The sequence below is a fragment of the Centrocercus urophasianus genome, unplaced genomic scaffold (assembly GCF_019232065.1).
Source record: "Centrocercus urophasianus isolate 14NV4802_14NV808 unplaced genomic scaffold, USGS_Curo_1.0 seq_10, whole genome shotgun sequence".
NCBI lineage: Eukaryota > Metazoa > Chordata > Aves > Galliformes > Phasianidae > Centrocercus > Centrocercus urophasianus.
Window position 1 is genome coordinate 95,786,034 of NW_024884142.1, and position 17,258 is coordinate 95,803,291.

Below are 17,258 nucleotides of genomic sequence, written 5' to 3' on the forward strand. Positions count from 1 at the left end.
TTACAAGAAATCCCAGTGGATGGCAAGGTGTTCTGCTGGCTGGGAAGACATGAGCAGCCCAGGCACAGAAATATGGGCATTATGAATGAATCCAAACTGCAGAATTCCAGCTCTGGAACCTCACCTTATCCCATCTCTCCATTCAGAGTCCAGAACTAGGCAGATCAAAATTCAGATTTCTACAAGTTTTAATTTGAAATGCAAGACAAAAGTCAGGACAAAATAGGATACTTCTCATTCTCCATATTCTTCTGTCTTTCTTCCTTTCCTCCTTCCCTTCTTTAATGATAGATATGAGCCATAGGGAAGATGAGAAGATTTGAGGTGGACCTGCAGAGCTGAGGAGATATTTTATCACTTAGTAGACAAGGTCTTCCTGCCTGCTTTCTCTGTCTAGGAGGTATTTTATAATTTTTTTAGATATTTCTTCTTACCTGAGAGCCTGGATGTTGCTTTTACATCACTTATTCATATTTGGAATTTGCTTTGCATCGTGCTGGGCTGAGCTGTGGAGTGTCTCGTTGTGTGCCCTCTCAGAGCACTTGAGGTTGGATATTAGGGAACATTTCTTCTTGAAAGAGCAGCGATGCAGTGGCACAGCTGCCCAGGGAGGTGGTGGAGTCACTGTCCCTGGAGGTGTTCAAGAACTGTGGGGATGTGGCACCAAGGGACGTGGTTTAGTGGGAAACATTGGTGGAAAGTGAGTGGTTGGACTGGATGATATCATTTAGTGGACTTGGTGATTCTATGATTCCATCCAAAGGACGAGGAGAAAGTTCCCAGCAAAGTCCACAGGGCCACCGCTTCTTCTTTTTGGTTGGATTAGATGATCCCAGGCTGTGTTCCAACCGGAATGATTCTATGACTCTATTGCTATGCAAAAGCCATTTCAAGTGGGGCTGACATCAAAGCCGCGCCGTCAGCACTGAGCACAATGAGCTCCGAGGAAGGGCTGCCACAATCCATACATCAGGGCAGGCACAGAGGCTGCACAGCAGCGTTTCCCTCTCTCCTTGGTCTCCTTATTGTGGGGAGGTCCTTGTCAGAGGCACAAAACCCAGTCCCTTGGAATATCAGACATTTGTCTCGGTCATGGTGGCTGCCAGCAGATAATAGCCGTCAGTGTAAAATTACAAATCATTCTGCATAATGCTGCACTGATTACCGTGAAAGCAGTGGCAGTATTTGAATTTTACTCCTCTTTTTTTTTTTCTTTCCTCCCTGCCTGCCTTTGTTGCTGAGCTGAAGAGCGCGGTGCAGCAGCTCTTTGTAAGGAGCATCACCAACATTTCTCTGTGCTACAGGCCGCGAGAGTCAGGGTCTCTGCTGTGGGGAACCAACTGTGTTAGGAGAGTAATTAAAGCAGATGTAGGAACCACGAGGGGGATAATTACGGAGCAAGGAGCGGAGCGAGGGCTGACCTCAGCAGTGGGAAAGCTTGGTAGGACAGCTGGGGTCAGCTCCCGGCTCTCTTGGTGGCTCCTGGTCCTGTGGGACATCTTTGCACACATTTGGAAAGTGCTGGTCCCTCCTTACCTGCCTGCAGCTGAACCCACTCTCAGCTCACGATCCCAAGAATTCACTGGAAATCAGGCTGTCCATCTTAGAATTGGCAAATCGTTAAGGTTGGAAAAGCCCTCTAAGATCACCAAGTCCAACCATCAACCCATCCCCACCATGTCCCTCTGTGCCACATCTCCACGTTCCTTCAGCACCTCCAGGGATGGTGGCTCCACCACCTCCTTGGGCAGTTCCATCTTTGAACCCACGGCTAATGCTGCTTCCCCTCCTCCTGGCACCGCAAGCTCACCATAGGGCTGCTTCAGGGAACAGAGCAGAGCTCAACACCCCCAGCTCTGCCTAGGTCAGGACATGCTCAGTGCCATTTTCTGGTGATTCACATACCAAAAAAAGATCCTGGATGTTTGAGAGGAGAGATGCACGAAGCCCTCAGTCACTGTGAGTCACTTCTCTGCCAAGTGCTAATTTTGCATCAGAAGCATGTTTTACTTGTACTTTGAGAAGAGGCTTTTTTTTCCCTAGCTCTGTCATTTGAGGACACAGCTCCTCTGAGCTGAGCACCCCAAACCAAGCAGACCTTGGGGGTGACAGAGCCTCTTATGTGGGAGTTGGGACCTGATCTTCCTGGGGTGTGCATCAGTGCAGACCTCCTCTTTTAGGAGTGCAACTTAATACAGTTTGTCATCAGTAGGAAGGTCTCAGCAGGATGTTCATAAGGCATCAGGAAGGTGGAGGCTCGTGCAGGGTGCTGCTGGTAGGAGGATTGCTTGCGGGGGTGGTGAGTGGAAGCACGTCACTTGTTCCTCCTTTGGTCTATATGCTGCCCTCTATCACTCTGCTTGAAAATACCTTCTTCCCCAGTGGCGGCAATGAGGAAGTCTGGTAGATTTTATGGAGTTTTCAGGCTTTCCCCCTTTGTTGATCTGTACATTCAGCCACGTTCTTCCCCTTTTCTTTATCAAAATAAACCGTGTGTTGATCAGCTACTACGTTTAATACCTGACAATGATCTGGAGCAAAGGGAAATATCTGCCAGCCCCAGGAGAGGTGGAAAGAGAGAAGAGATCCAGACAACATCCCTTGTCCAGGAGATGGGGGGACGTTATTGGGCATGGGAAAACCTGGTGTGTGTCTTGTGTGAGAGGTGCCCAAGCAGCATCCTCAGGTTCAGCTTCGAAGGCAGGCTGCTGCGTGCAGTGGGTCTCATCATTTATTTACATCTGCGACTGTCTCTGCTTGGTGCTCGCCTATCTGTGCTTTGGAGCTCGCTGCTAAGAGGCAGGAAAGCCCTGTTCGATCATTAAGCCTCTCCCCTGAAGCGCAGGCCACGTGCTCTCCATCTGATAGGAGCTGATAGTGCCGTTTATCTCTGTCAGGAGCACTGCGAACACTTAGTGGCTGTCTCTTGATCTCATTGTTTCCCTAAAATACCATGTCCTTGTGCTCCCTGTTGTTTCAGCACAAGTGGAAATACAGAGGGGAAATTGTGCCTCCCCAACCCGGCCGCCTTCTGCAAGGAGATGAGTGAGGGGGGAGCGGTGGAGGTGGTTGGCTTTGGCATTGGTTTACCTCGGCTTTTGACTCCATAACGTTCTCATAGGCAAGCTGGCAAAACACATTTGGATAAATGAGTGGTGAGATGGGCTGAAAGCCATCTGAATGGCTGGGTCCAGAAGCCTGTGCTCAGTGGCACAAAGCCCACCTGGGGGCAAGTGGTGCGCAAGTGGAGTGCATCTACTGTGAATTTGCAGGCAACGCAGAAGGGGGAGGAGTGGTTGGTGCTCCAAATGGTTGTGCTGCCATCCAGAGGGAACTGAGGAAGCCGAAGATCTGGGCTCTCATGAGGCTCAGCATGGGGAAATACAATGTCCCACCCCGGTGAGAAACAGCTGCAGGCACCCGGACCTGCTGAGGGCCAACCTGCAGAGGAGGACCCAGAGGTCCTGGTGGACACTATGCTGAACAAGAGCCAGCAGTTGCACAGAAGCCCAGCAACCTCATGTCCTACGTCTGGAGAAGTGCTGCCAGCAGGTGGAGGCAGGGGATCCTTCCCCTGAGCACTGAGAGTGCTGTGTCCAGATCTGGGCAAGAGAAACCTGAACACACTGGAGAGTCCTGCAAAGGGCCATCAAGATGCTGAATGGCCTGAAGCACGTCTCCTGTGGGGAGAGGCTGAGAGCTGGGGCTGTGCAGCCTGGAGGAGGCCCATCCATGTGTATGTACTCCCGAGCCAAGGCTGCGAAGAAGCCAGAGCCGGGCTCTGTTCAGTGGTGCACAGTGAGAGGGTAAGAAGACAGGCTGGAGCACTGCATGCTCCCCCTGATCACCGTGCTTTGCATGTAATGGAGCACTGGCACAAGGACCCCAAGACTGTGGGTCTCATCTTTGGAGATCTTCAGCAGCTGGCTGGACACGGCCCTGGGCATCCTGCTCCGAGTGATCCATATGGAGCAGGGCTGGGCCTGATGGACCCAAAGGTACCTTCCCACCTCTACCATCCTCTGACTCTCCAATATTGTTTTAGAATTCTTTTTCAGCTGGGGAAGATTTCTGTGCCTCACACTGCCTGTGTTTCATCCAGGTGCTGTTTTTAGCCTGCTTTTTCCGTGCGTAGAGCTGGCACCATCAGCCAAGATTTTCAGCTCAGTAAAACAGAATCCTATACCCTGAGCTTCAAAGATGTCCAGCAGCATGCACTGCCTTTCAGCAGGTATTTCACTGCTCCTCCCCAAAATAACAATACCATATCAGAATACTCAGTGGCTATAACCAACAGTGGGATTTTTTAATGCAGTAAATCAGGGCTGTTATAGCAGCTGATATTAGCAGGATCTTCGTCTCTTAGATCTTGCCTGTAACTTATATGCTATTAGGGGAAACCGTTTGCACCCTGACATCTCCTGAACTTGCCAAACATCCAAGAGCCTATTGCTAATCTGCTCTCTCTAATGAGAGCATCAATTCCTAGAGGTGATTGTTGTCAGTAAATCAATCAGACATACAACCTGCTCTCCTGATGTGTCACCCGAGCGCTTGAGCAGCTCGTTAACAAGATCTGAAAGCACTGAGATCCCACAGCTCAGATGTTCCCCACCACTCAGCCACTCAGGTAAGTGTAGGCACTTGGCTTGGGTGGAGGCAGTGTGCACTGGGTGAGCTGCAGAGCAGAGGTTACGCATCATTTTCTTTGGTTTGCCCAGCCATATATTTCCCACTAGGAAAGCACTAATTCCTAGCCATCCCTGTGGGCTTGTCCTCTTTCCTTTTTACTGGGGTTGATGTTTGTTTGTTTGTTTGTTCATCTATTTATTTATTTATTATTGCTTGAAAGCAACAAAGTTATCATTTACAGTCTCCCTAATGTTCTTTTGGCCAATCAAAACCCCATTTCTGGAAATCTGGAGGCTGACTGGTATTTTAAGGGTGAAGAGATGCCCTCGTGGCCCACAGCTTTGCTCCCAGGATGCCCCCAGCTGTTAAGCTGCAGCTGATACAGCTTTTCTCTCCAGCAGCCTGTGCTTGCAAAGGGGACAAATCTTTGGGTTGATGGAGTCTTAGCCATGTTCCCAGAAGACTGTTGTCCTTTCTCCCTGTGTGTGTGTTGACATGGCAGGATGGAGGGCTGCAGCTTGCCTGCTGCAAACAGGAAGATAATTCCTCAGGCCCGCTGGCTTGTGGGCTGTAATTAGTTTATGTCTGCAAAGCACGGTGACAGCGAGGTGGTCTGTGTGTGTCTGCTTATAGAGACAAAGGCAGAGGTAAGGAGGCTGGTGATGCCAGAGGAAGAAGAGGAGGAAAGTAAAAGGGATTCGATGAGGAAGGCCGGAGGTGCTCAAGGCTGGAGGCACCAGAAGTAAAGCTGACAGCGGGGAAGAAGAGGCTGTGCTTCAAAAGAGCAAAAAGGGGAGCACTACCGGGAGGCGAAAAGAGCAGCAGTGACAGGGAGACGGATTGAATGGGCAAGCACAGAGTGAAGGTGAAGGCACAAAAGGGCAAGGACGGATGCAAGCAGCTTTGCAATTAGCAGCTGTGATTTATGGTTGCTCCTTTGTCGTATCATCCTTCCCTGGCAGATGTCCTGCAAGCAGCATCAGATGGGCATTTGGGGAGAGGAAGGAGGGGGTGGAAAGGACCTCGAGTGGTCTTCAAACCCCATCCAGGGACTTCTCATTACACGTGTACTGCTAGAAAAATGAAAGATGGCTCCTGTTGTCACTTGCATTTCCCCTCCTGCTTCTGGTACAGGAGCAAACCTCCTTGCAGCTTTGCTGTCAGAGAAAGGAGTTCAGGTGGAGGCCAAAGGACAAGAATCACCACTTGGTTTGTTTTTTATTAGCCCAGGAAAACCAGCATTACCAGTTCCCTGTTCTCCTTTGGGTGTCAACACACTTCCTAGGGTGACATCCCTGTGACACCCCAGCATGTCTGTGACAGCTCTATGTGCTGTCCTTGTGCCTTGTCCTTATCAATGGAAGCATGAAGAAAAGCCCCTGGGGTTCTTATTAATGAGAGTGTTGGTAATAACAATGGTTAGAGCCATATATGAGGGCTTCTTCTTTATATCTCAGCCACGTTTTGTTCTTCCCCTGGGGCCACAGTAGCTTCCCACCTGCTGGGGTTGGTGAGCTCAGGAGGAGCTTTTGCATGCAAAATTTGGGTTTACCACAAAAGGGGACACATTCATGGTAGTAAAGCGTTAAATCTCCTTTGGTGTTGCATGTGAGAGCTGCAAGCTCCCTCAGGTCGAGGAAAAGAGCTCTACACCAGGCATCTCTGGTTATCCTCTATGCAGATCTGCTGGCAGTGATGGAGAACAACCAAGCCAGGTAAGATACATTGGTTCCCATTTCCAATGGTGGCTTTTAATTGAGTCTGTGTGCCCAGAAAGGACTGTGTGCCCAAAAAAGGCTCCCAAAGGGAGCTCAGCCTGCTCTCCTGTAGTCAGAAAGGGCTTCTCATCCACGCATTGCCCTGCTTCCCCCTGGAGCCAGCAGCCTGCAGCAGGAACCAGCATGTTTCATGGTTTCCAAGGTCCATGCTCACCTTGTTCATTCAATGGGAATGCAGAAAATGGAGCTGGGGTGGAGAGAGTCTTGATGGATGTCTGCATCAATAGCCACTGCTGCACTGCATAAAGGAGAAACAAAATGTTTGGATTTATGGTCATGCTTCCAAAAACACGCTGAAGAGAACATGCATAAATTGTTTAAAGGAAAACATGCAATAAATAATATTTTTCCTGCCAAAACTCAATGGAAAAAAAAAAAAGACTTAAAGCAGAAAGAAAAAGTAAGGCGTCAACTGGAAGGAGAGGGGGAAAATCCCCACAGGCTCTCCCAGGAGCAACAAGAAGCAGCAGTGATTGTGCTTGTGCAGCACAGGCCCTTTTGGCCCTCCAAAGCCTCGGAAACAAATATCCTACAGATTCCAAGAGACCTAAAATACCTCTGAGGGTGTTTCCATGATCAGAAGAGGGATTTTCTCGATGTTGGGTTGCTGCAGGTTCAGCGGCCCGCAGAGGACTTCCAGGATTTTTATTTGCTAATCCTACGCGGTGTAATCCGGGCTCCTTGAATGAATCTCACAGAGTTTTGTTCGTAGACAGAACATGAACTGGGTTAAGCAGGGATTAGAGGAGATGCGCCACATGCCCGCTTCGCCCCACGCGAGCGCAGCTGTTTACCTCAGAGCCGAAAAGAAAATGGTTTGGGACATAAAAATGAAAGGGTTTCGCAAATTGGGCAGAGGTGATCCTAAACAGGAACCTCAAAGGGTTGGGAAGACTTTCTCAAAACGGCAGCGCCGTGATGCTGGAAGATCTGCATGAAAATCTACTGGGGAGAGAGCTGGCATCTGCGGGGTTTGATGGCCGTGCATGGGGTCGTGGACAAGCATTGCTGAGCAAAGGGTAACCGTGAGCAGATGGCTTTCAACCCAAAGCATGGCGAGGGTTTGGTGCTGGTTTAAGCACTGCGGTGGCAGGTGTTGGGTGTTGGTGGCCCTGCAAATTGTCCTTGCCAGCCCCACGCTGCCAGAGCCAGGCTTGCTGCCGCTTTTCTATTTTAAGCTGCTTCCATCAGAGGTGCGGAGTAGGAAGTTGCCATGCCGACAGGGAAATTTCAGGCCCTAAAATAGTCAAAACTTGTTCCCGTGCTGTGTGAGTGTGTGTGTGCTTCTGCTGGGGTGGCAAGGAGTGTCCCAGCGCTGATGGGACACATCTGCTGACTTCCTTTCTTATAAGCACCTACAGGTCTGCTTCCCTGCAGACATCTGGGCAAAGAGATGGAGAAAAAGCAACAGAAAGCAGCAGCAATGGGAGGATTCTAATAATCACACTGAAGCATTAAGAAGACCCTTATTAATCTTGGTTTTGTTATTATTGTCTTGCACTGTGCTTGGGAGGCAATGCTGGTCCATGGTGATGGAAAGGTTTGCAGTTATGTGTTGGGATACCCAAGGAAATGGCGTGGTCCGGAGCATGGCTTGAGATTTTGGGTCAATCTTTCCATCAAATAGTTCCCTCCAGACCGGCATGCACAGACAACTGATAACAAAAGCACATATTAAATCCAAACAGCAAATTTAGTGCCTTCATTGTGAAGGCATACACCCAGGCTTGTATGTTCCTGCATCTCCGTATCTCCATCCCTCTGCCACAGCCAGTCTTCTCCCTCACCCTGTCTGTGTCTTCAGAGCACCGAGGGGCTGGCACACAAGTGATCCGTCTTCAGGGCCGATTTCCCACTGTGAGCACACTAGGTTTCTGTTCCCCCATCCAGAACTGAGCTATGTGGGAGCATAAAGATGCACACCTCCAGCAGGACAACACAACCACCTCGCCCATTGGAAAGCACAGAGCCGTGCGTGTATCTCTCACTGGGTGCATCTCTCTGCCTTTAAGGTATCTTAGCTGTCCTAGACATCTGACTGCAGAATAATAAAGGCATCTTAGCTGTCTCAGGCAGCTGGTATATGGGCGTACGGTACGCCTTCGCTCGGTATAGGCAGCAAAGTAGCTGCTGTCTGTCCCTCCGGCAGCGGGTGGCACTGTATCCCCAGAATAGCGTCGCTTCAGCTCTATTCCACTCCGGTTCCCACCTCGAAAGCAGAGTTAATGGGAGGGGATTGGTGCAGCGAGCTCCGGGCTGCACAGAGAATGCTTTTCTAGGAAAATCAGGAGTGGCAAAGTTATTCTGAAAGCTGAGCCTTTTTTGTTGGTTTGTTTGTTTCAAGGAAACGTGGATTGTAGAAAGCTGTGATGGCTCATAGGTTGTTGTCCTGTCTGGTAAAACACTGGGAGTCGTTGCCACTCTTCACTTTCAGGTTGGTGCTAGTTTGCGACCCCTTCTCTCCCAGAATAATGGAGATGCTGGCAGGGCAGTCCTGGGGTGCTTGCTAACAGGAGATGGGGAACAGATTGGCATCTGCTGCCATCACTTCCCCCCATATTTCTGCTACAAGAGTGATGTTTGGGTCTGCCTTTCATCTGCTTTCTCACAGGTGGGCTCTCCCTAATTAGCTCCCATTGCAAAACTTCTACTGATGTGAACTGATGGTGAGTGAATAAGAGCACATAATCTCCCAGCATCTCGAAGCATCATTGTGTTTCAGACCAGTCTGTGCACTAGAGCAGAAATACATCATACTGGGGCCATCCCAGAGCAGTTTCCCAGTTCTGGTGAATCCTTTCCAGGTGGTGTGTTACTCTGAGAGGTGTCTGTGTCTCCTGCATCTGCTCCATGTGAGGAGAGCAAAATGCTGTGTGCTCACACATTATTTGGGCAGTCTAAATAACATGGTACCCTGCTGCTGAAGGCAGGGTGATGCAGGGGCTGTAAAACAACATGTTGTCTCCCTAGAGGGCTTTTATCTGAAGGTCCTCTGTTCTGATGCCTTGACCAGCTCAGGTTCCCTGAGGCACATGAAGACCCAAGTGGGCAGGTGAGGACAGAGCCAGATGTGCTGTGTGCCTCATAATGTGCTGCAGTAAGGCAGGTGTGGTTATGGGGACAGGCTGTGCTCAGCCTGGCATGCTGGCTGTGGGACACAGCCATCAGTGAGGATATAAGTCATGCCTGGTAAATAAAAAGTAAAAAAAAGCCAGGCTGTGAGCTGGAAATGCTCAGTGTCACTCGATGGGCTCAGGACAAGTGTGGGCAACCAAGGCTTGTGATGGTCAGCAGTAGTGATGTGAGACCTGGCTTCTCTCTGCAGGGACAGTGTCCCCAGGAACACACAGACTTGTTTGCCTTAGAGTGATGCAGGAGCCTGTTCTTTGCTCTGCTATATGATGTTTGGAAGAAGTTTATGGGGGAATGACCAAAGGATGTGGGCATGCATGGGTTTACTCTTCTTTTAAAGACAGTGACTCGACGGATGTTATGCCAGCTCTTTATATTCTCTAGCCTGCACAAATCAGTCCAGCTTCAGAGACCAGTGAGTTTACATTTGCTCACGCTAGCTGGGGGCTGGCTCAGCCTGCTTGCTGCCACAGTGCCAGATGTTTCAGCATAGCTCCGTCAAGGTCCATCTGACTGGGACCAGATGGGACAACAAAGGGGCTCTGATCTCAGAAGAGGTTTCTGGGTGTGAGCAAACACCAGTTTCCCCAAGACACGCTGCCTCTGTGCCCTTAGCAACATCAGTCTCCACTGTGCCTTCTGTGGAGGCTCTGGGGCAGCGGACTGTGCCACAGAGCCAGACCTTCACCTCTTCTATACAGCCCTGGCCTGAAGGATTCACCATCAATGCCCTTGGTGGAACGTTCTCTCCCAGAGTCATTTAATGCAAAGCGCTTTGCCTGGGCTGCGTGGGACATGTTGTTTCTTGGTGGGATGCCTTGGTGCCTCTTCTCAAATTAGGCTGCTTCTGACTCACCAGCCTGGGTCTTGCTTTCAGGGAGGGAGAGTGAGGAAGATAGAAAGAAGGTGGGTAAGGAAAGTAGTCAGGTGCAGGTTTCACCCTAAGCTCTGTAAATTGCTCTAGTTAAAATTGGAAACATTAGTGCCCTTTTGCCAAGCAACTCTCACACGCTCTTCACTTAACACTTCCTTGGGAGCAGAAAATGAGAGGATTTCATTTTGTTACTGGGACTGAAGCACAGAACTAGGAAGGTGAAGTTTCTTGCTCCAGGGGAATGGTTGTGGGTCTTGGCTATCTTCCTGTCTTAGAGCTGGAGCTGCATTCCCTATATGTGTGTACTCACATTAACCAACACATCCCATTGTGTCTCTGGTTCAGCCTCTCATGAAATGCTCCTACCAGATTCTGTGTATTTTCAGCCCAATTGCCCTGAGTGCAGTTATCCGATATTGCTAAAACTGTTTAAATGTGATTAGCCAATGTAATTACCCAACAATAGAGCTGGTCCAAAAATTAAATGTAGCAGAAAGAAAAAGAGAAAAGAAAAAAAAGAAAACAGGCATTTGCAACAGATTTTTTTTTTTTTAATTAGTTTTCTTATTTAATTATGGAGAAAACAAACTACCTCTGAAGCTAGAAAAAATCTATTTCTATACGCAAACAAACAAAGAAAAAGACCCTCCCCCAAAACAAAACACTTTTGCTTTATCATCAGAATTAATTCCTTCAAAACATCCCATGGTCACTGCCTTGGTTTTCACTGGGAGGACATCTCAGCCCCGTGCTCTGAGCTGGGTTCTCCACCATTTTCTCCATTAAGTGAGCAGAATATTCAACCTCAGAGGCATCAAAGCAACACGGCTCTCCCAGCTCAGTAAAGGAGGTAATAAGCCAGCTGAACAAGTCAAGGCTTACTGCTGCACATTCACTATTCATTATTCATTTGACTAATTAAGCAAGAAACTTGGGTCGTAAATTAATATGATTAAAACAAATGAAGTGTAGAGTCCACCCTTAACCGTGCAGACCATAGGTCAGCCCATCCGGACTTGTTTGCTTAGCCCACTGTGGACAAAGTCCTAGCAGATTTTGTGTGACATTGTCGACTCTTCATGTTTTATGGTTCATTGCCTGCTCCCGATGGCGGGGCTCTGTGCTGCACTTTGGATTGAGCAAAAGCAGGAGGTGTTTTTCTGTGGAGGAATTTCCTGCCCTGCAAGACTCCCCATCCCCATTGGCTTTGTGTCTGTAGCTGATGCTGTCTCCTGTGATTTGCCCTGAGCCTTGCAATTTGCTCAGCTCTGAGCAAGAGGCAGCTGGTTGCTGTGCAGAGGGCCTGCAGCATGCATGGCCCTGTGGCAGAGAACTAATAAGCCAAATGGCTTAATTCTGAGGAGGGAAAGCAAGGAGAACAAAGTGACCTGCATTCCCATCCCCAACATACACATCCCCTATCCAGTCTGGCTTGCACCATGAGGTTGATGCAGGCAGACCTCACTACCCTCATTAGCTGGGCCCGGCTCCCACCTTCTGTCCTGCCTCATTTAGAGCCCAGTTTCCTGCTCAGGTGAGTCAGGAGTTGGGTAGATGCAGGGAAAGGCAACCTTCCAAACACCAGCATTTCTGTGTGCCCTGAGGGTGTGGGTGAGCCCGTGTGTCTGCTGGCTTGAAGTAGATATTGTTTCTGGAATTTGGGATTCCTGTCGGATTAAGCATCACGCAGCGCTCACAAGGCTCCACTTAGCTGGCAAGTCTGAGCTCTGCCTGAAAATCTGATTTCTTGTTCAGTACTTCTAAAGTGGCATGTGCCTCTCCTTTCTTCTTCAATTCTTTTCATCCTGGCCGGTTGTAACATGCACATCCCTTTTATGTTCTTCAGATCTACTGCTCTGTTTTTACTTGAACTAAATACTTCTCTGTTCTCTTTTTTCTCCTTTTCCCAGTATTGGTCCTTTCCCCAAATTGCTGGCACAGGCAGTTTGTTTTCTGTGGTTTTGCTTCAGTGTAGTTTGGATATTGAAGGTGCCTTTTGCTTTCCAGAGAGATTCCTGATCCAGCACATTAAGTTTCCATGCCTTTCATCTCCTCCACTTTGAGAAGATCTCGTTTTATCCTTCCAAAAGGTCGCAGGAATCTTCTACATCTCTACTTCTAGGCTATTTCTAAGGACTCGAGGTGCATTAAGTGGTGCTGTGTGTGGATGCATGTGTCTTTCTCTACCAGTTGCTTGCTTCTTATCTTTAAACCATTGGCCAAATCCAAGGAAGATGAACAGTGGATCGGAGGACTCTGAGATTTCAGGTTCTGTGAATACGCAGATAAGTGAGGCAGCAGACAAGGAAGATGCTGTCTGGTCTCTAACTAAGGAGCAGGAAAGGCACATTTCTAGGTTGCTGGGGGAAAAGCTCAAAAATGTGCCCTAAGAGCTGTCTGCGAATCCAAATGAAGAACATGCTCTTAGTTTTCCTTTAAATCCCAAGCTTTCTAACCATAAAGCCTCTTGTTTTGGGATGGACGAGACTCATGCCTTTAAAACCCTTGGGTGTGAAAGTGGTGCTGGTGTGTCCTGGCAGCCAGCAGTCAGCCAGCCATCACTGCACACGAGGGGACCCCACTTCTTTGTGTATCCCATTGCCTCCCAACCTGTGCTACGGCCCCAGGGGGAGGACAGCATGGCGCAGAGCAGATCAGAGCTGTGTGTGCTGGCTAACCTTGGGCAAGTTGTTTTACCTCCCTGTGACTCCACTTCTCACCCTGTGGAGGTTCCTGAAGGCAGGACTTTTCTCCGCTGTGTTTATAGGGCGCCTACCACGAGGGTTCCCACGAGATTGCGCCTTGGTTTTGTAACAGTTATGGGCACAGCAATCTCATTCAAGGGCCAAGTCACTCCCTGTGACATGCAAAAGTTCAAGGAGAGCTTCTTCAGGGTGTGCTGAGCTTTCCTTCCCAACCAAATCTGGCTTTGCCAGGAGTGTTTAACCAACAGTTCCCACACAAGAAGGAGCCTTTGCTGTAACCCAGCTTCTCCCTCCCTGCAGACAGCTATTTACAGGATTTCAATGGGAAGGCCTGAAACAACTTCACGTCCAGAATCACTTCTGCCAAAGGAAGGAGACGGGGGTCTTTGCAAAGGGCTTAATAACTCCTGTTGCTCTGGCTGGCAGTTTTCGGCATGGGTCCCACATTCTTCAGTAGCCCTTTCCTTAGCAATGAATGGGCTTTTAGTGCTCTCTCATAAAGGCTGCTTTTCCTGGGGCACTTGGAAAACACTAGCTGCAGCCCCTTCTGCCTCTCGGTGTTCACCAGCAAGATGTTGAGGCTCTGCCTGGACGTCCTCGGATGCTAACTGAGCTGTGCTTTCACCTCTGAAAAGAGTAGCACATGAGCAAGGGTGGCTTTGCTTTGGTTTGCCTTTCTTAAAGATCCATTGCAAGCTTGGGTTACAAGGCTGAGTGAGGATCTCCACCCCCTGAGAAGCACAACCCTACAATGTGCCGTGAGTGGATCTGATGCTGCTGCAGCGGTGCAGGGTTTGATCAGCACGGGTTTGCTGCTGTTTTCCCCTCTGGATTTGCTAATGATGCTGCTTAACAAGGTAGACCAGCTTGCTTTAGTGTGGGTTAGTGAAAGCCTTTTGTCATCCCAGCAGCTATCCCAGATACCTATGTGAGCAGGTAGCCTTGCAGCTTTGAAAATTGAACGATGGATGTTATAAGTTCAGATTCTCAGAAGCTTTCAGATCAATGAGGATTGCAATTCAAGCTACGTGCCCATGTGTGTCTGGCTAAGAATTATTTCTGAGGCAGTGGACTTCAGGATCAAAACCTCATTTCCTGTGCTGGGAGGATAGGGAGAGAGTGGCAATGGAACACGTGGTTATGACTTCTCAAGCTTTTGAGGTTACTTTGGCACTAACCTGTGGTCATTTTACACAGGTTGTTGTGTTTCCTCTTTCTCCTGAATTTGGCGTTTTGATGTTGCTGCCCAGGAAATCAGCATATGTTTGTCACTTACCCTATTCATGTGTCGCTTCTCCATATTTCCCCACATTTCTATGTACCTTTTCAGGATAAAAGAGAAAATGTACACTGTCCATTTCTGCAGTATTAGCACAACCTCTCTGTGACTCATGTTCAAGCAATCCAAAGACTCACACGTTCTCCTGTGAGGGAGGGTGTTCTCCTGAAGGGAGAAAGATTCAGGTATAGCTCCTGTCTTTCTAGACCCCAGGAAACCCACCTGGAAGATAAACATCTGTAGGAAACCAGTTGCTTTGTTAGTTCTGCTCCTCTTCTGGTGAACACAGGGCTGAATTTCCCTGCTCACAGAAAGCTGAGGGGTGCACAAGATCTTCAGCTGAACCATAGGACTCTCACAGGGAGACAGAAGTAGGTTTTCAACCTATTCACAGAATCACTGAATCATTAATGTTGGGAAAAGTTACTAAGATCATCTCATCCAATCATCAGTCCATTCCCCCATGCCCAACTGACCGTGCCCCTCAGTGCCACATCTCCACTGTTCCTGAACACCCCCAGGGACAGTGATTCCACCCCTTCCCCGGGCAGCTATGCCAGTACCTCACTGCTCTGAGAAGGAATGTATCCTAAATTCATCCTGAACCTCCCCTGTGGCTACAGTCTTCTGCTGATATGTGGACACCAGGGCCCCCAGCTCAGGGACAGGCATGTGGAAGATGGGGATGTCACACCTGCAGGGCGCAGCAAGCAGTTAAAGACAGAGCACATACAGGTCAGGTGCCATCTTCTGCAGCAGGTGAGATGCAGTCCCAATAACTGCCCATCTCCCATCCTTTGGTCCAACAGAGGTTTATACAGCCCTGAGAGCTTGCTATAATGGCTGATGAATTCTCTTCCACAATCTCTGTTTGTTCTATCAACCGGGTGTACACCTGATTTTTCAGAGAGGAGAAGAAGGCTCTACACCAAGCAGTGACATAAGCGCCGTTTCAGATGCCCACAATAAAGAGATGTAACTGTTATTAGAAACGTCACATCTGACAATCTCAGGCAGAGCAGTGTTGGGCTCAAGCAGTGGCTTGAAAAATGGAAGTGCTTGCCCTCTCCTCAGCACTTTTCCTCCTGCTGGAGCATCGCAGCAACACAAACACCCAGCAAGAAATTGCTCTTTGCTCTGGCTGGTTACTTTCCTGCTTAATCCATGCATAGCCATCAGGGGCCTTGTAACAGCTGGCTGTGCTGAAGCCAGCAGCCACAGGCTTGGCAGCAGCCTGCTCATGCAAAGCAGTTACTGCAGAAGTGCAGCTGGGAGTGGGGAAACAACGTTGTGGTTAATGGGCTGCCCTCATTAGCTCCTGCCCTGGTAACCCAATGGGAGAGAGGAGCTTCCACCGATCATAAATCCATGCTGAGCTCTTGTGTACTGCTCTCACAGAGTATAGGAGAACAGGGAAAGTGCACAGGGCGACAAAAGCGTACAGAGAGCTCTGCATGGCTCTTCAGTTTGGAACATAGGGACCAAATAAACACTGGTGAATGAATTCACAGGAGAAAAATGCATGGAAGGCTTTTAAACCCAAAGGGTTCCACATCCGTCATGGAAAACACACAAGCTGCAGGTTGCTGGATGCTTGGAAAGTGTTCTCAGAAGATACAACATTGTCTTGCCTTGCTTTTGCATTCTTCTTTTCCAGTTTGACTGTCCTTAGGATATTTTTCATAGTCCCAGGAATCTCTAAAACTGCATTACTTCTTAGAGACCTGCCTGAACCTTGCTCTTGCTCATGCATCCTCTTAATGTGGTAGCAAGCTGGGTGCAGTCGGAGATGTTCTGCAGCGGGCAAAGGGCAGCTGCACAGTGCCCAGTCCCCGGTGGCAGCAGCACTGCTCCTGCTCACCATCATCCCAGTACACTGCCACCCCTAATCAGGGATACAGGATTCACTGTCATGCCAGAGTCACGGAGAAGATGTGTAAGAATAGATACTCCCTATGCTGCTTTTGAGTCACTGAATCACATTTAGAAATTACTCATGCCTTTTTCTTCCTGTAATGTAGCTTTTTGTTTTCATATTCCTTACAGCTAATGTAAATCAAGGCATGCTCTGCTCGTGCATTAATGCTGCATCTGCACGAAGTCTCAGCTGTCCAACCTAGCAGCCTCCTGCCTGCAATTGCAGGAGAGCAGCAGCACTTCTGCTTTCAGCACTCACATGTTCTTCACTCTGCTGTTTCCCCTTGCTGAATGCATACTGCTTTTCTTTTCCCTTTCTTCTCCGCTAGCAAATCTTCCCCCTGGTAGGAAGCTGGCCAGCTTGTTTTCAGATCGGCCCCACTTGTTTTGAAAATCCTGACCCTGCTTTTCCCCATCAGCTGGAGGCAATGTCTCCTGCTATGACAGGATATCACAAGGCCAAGGCCTGTGCATCTGTGCTTGTTCTTCTCTTTTTCTTCCTGCTCTTCTCCTTCTTTACCTTCAAAGAACAGCCTAATGGAGACCCTACAGCTGTTATGATGAGTTGGGGCCCTTCTTTTTCAGTTCATACAGATTTGTTTTTCTTCATGTTCATACACTGTGTGACATTATTTGGCCTTCACACCATTCTGATATTGAAAAAGTGAGCAGCACACCCAGTTTTAAGTTTACTCCTGGTTCCCGGTTCAGTATTGCTTTATTTTCAGACCATTCAAGGGAGCCATGTAATAAACTATGTCATGTGTGTGTGAGGGTATTATTCTATATTTTTCATCTTGTTGTTGGTAAAGCTGCATGTGCCTTTGGAAAATAAAGTTAAATATTTACCCTAGCTCAACCACCCCCATCTGCAGAGTTTATGTTTTGTTGGAGTTTGGGCAAGTAAGCGGTGTGTGCAGAATTCCCTGCCTGCTTCTGCT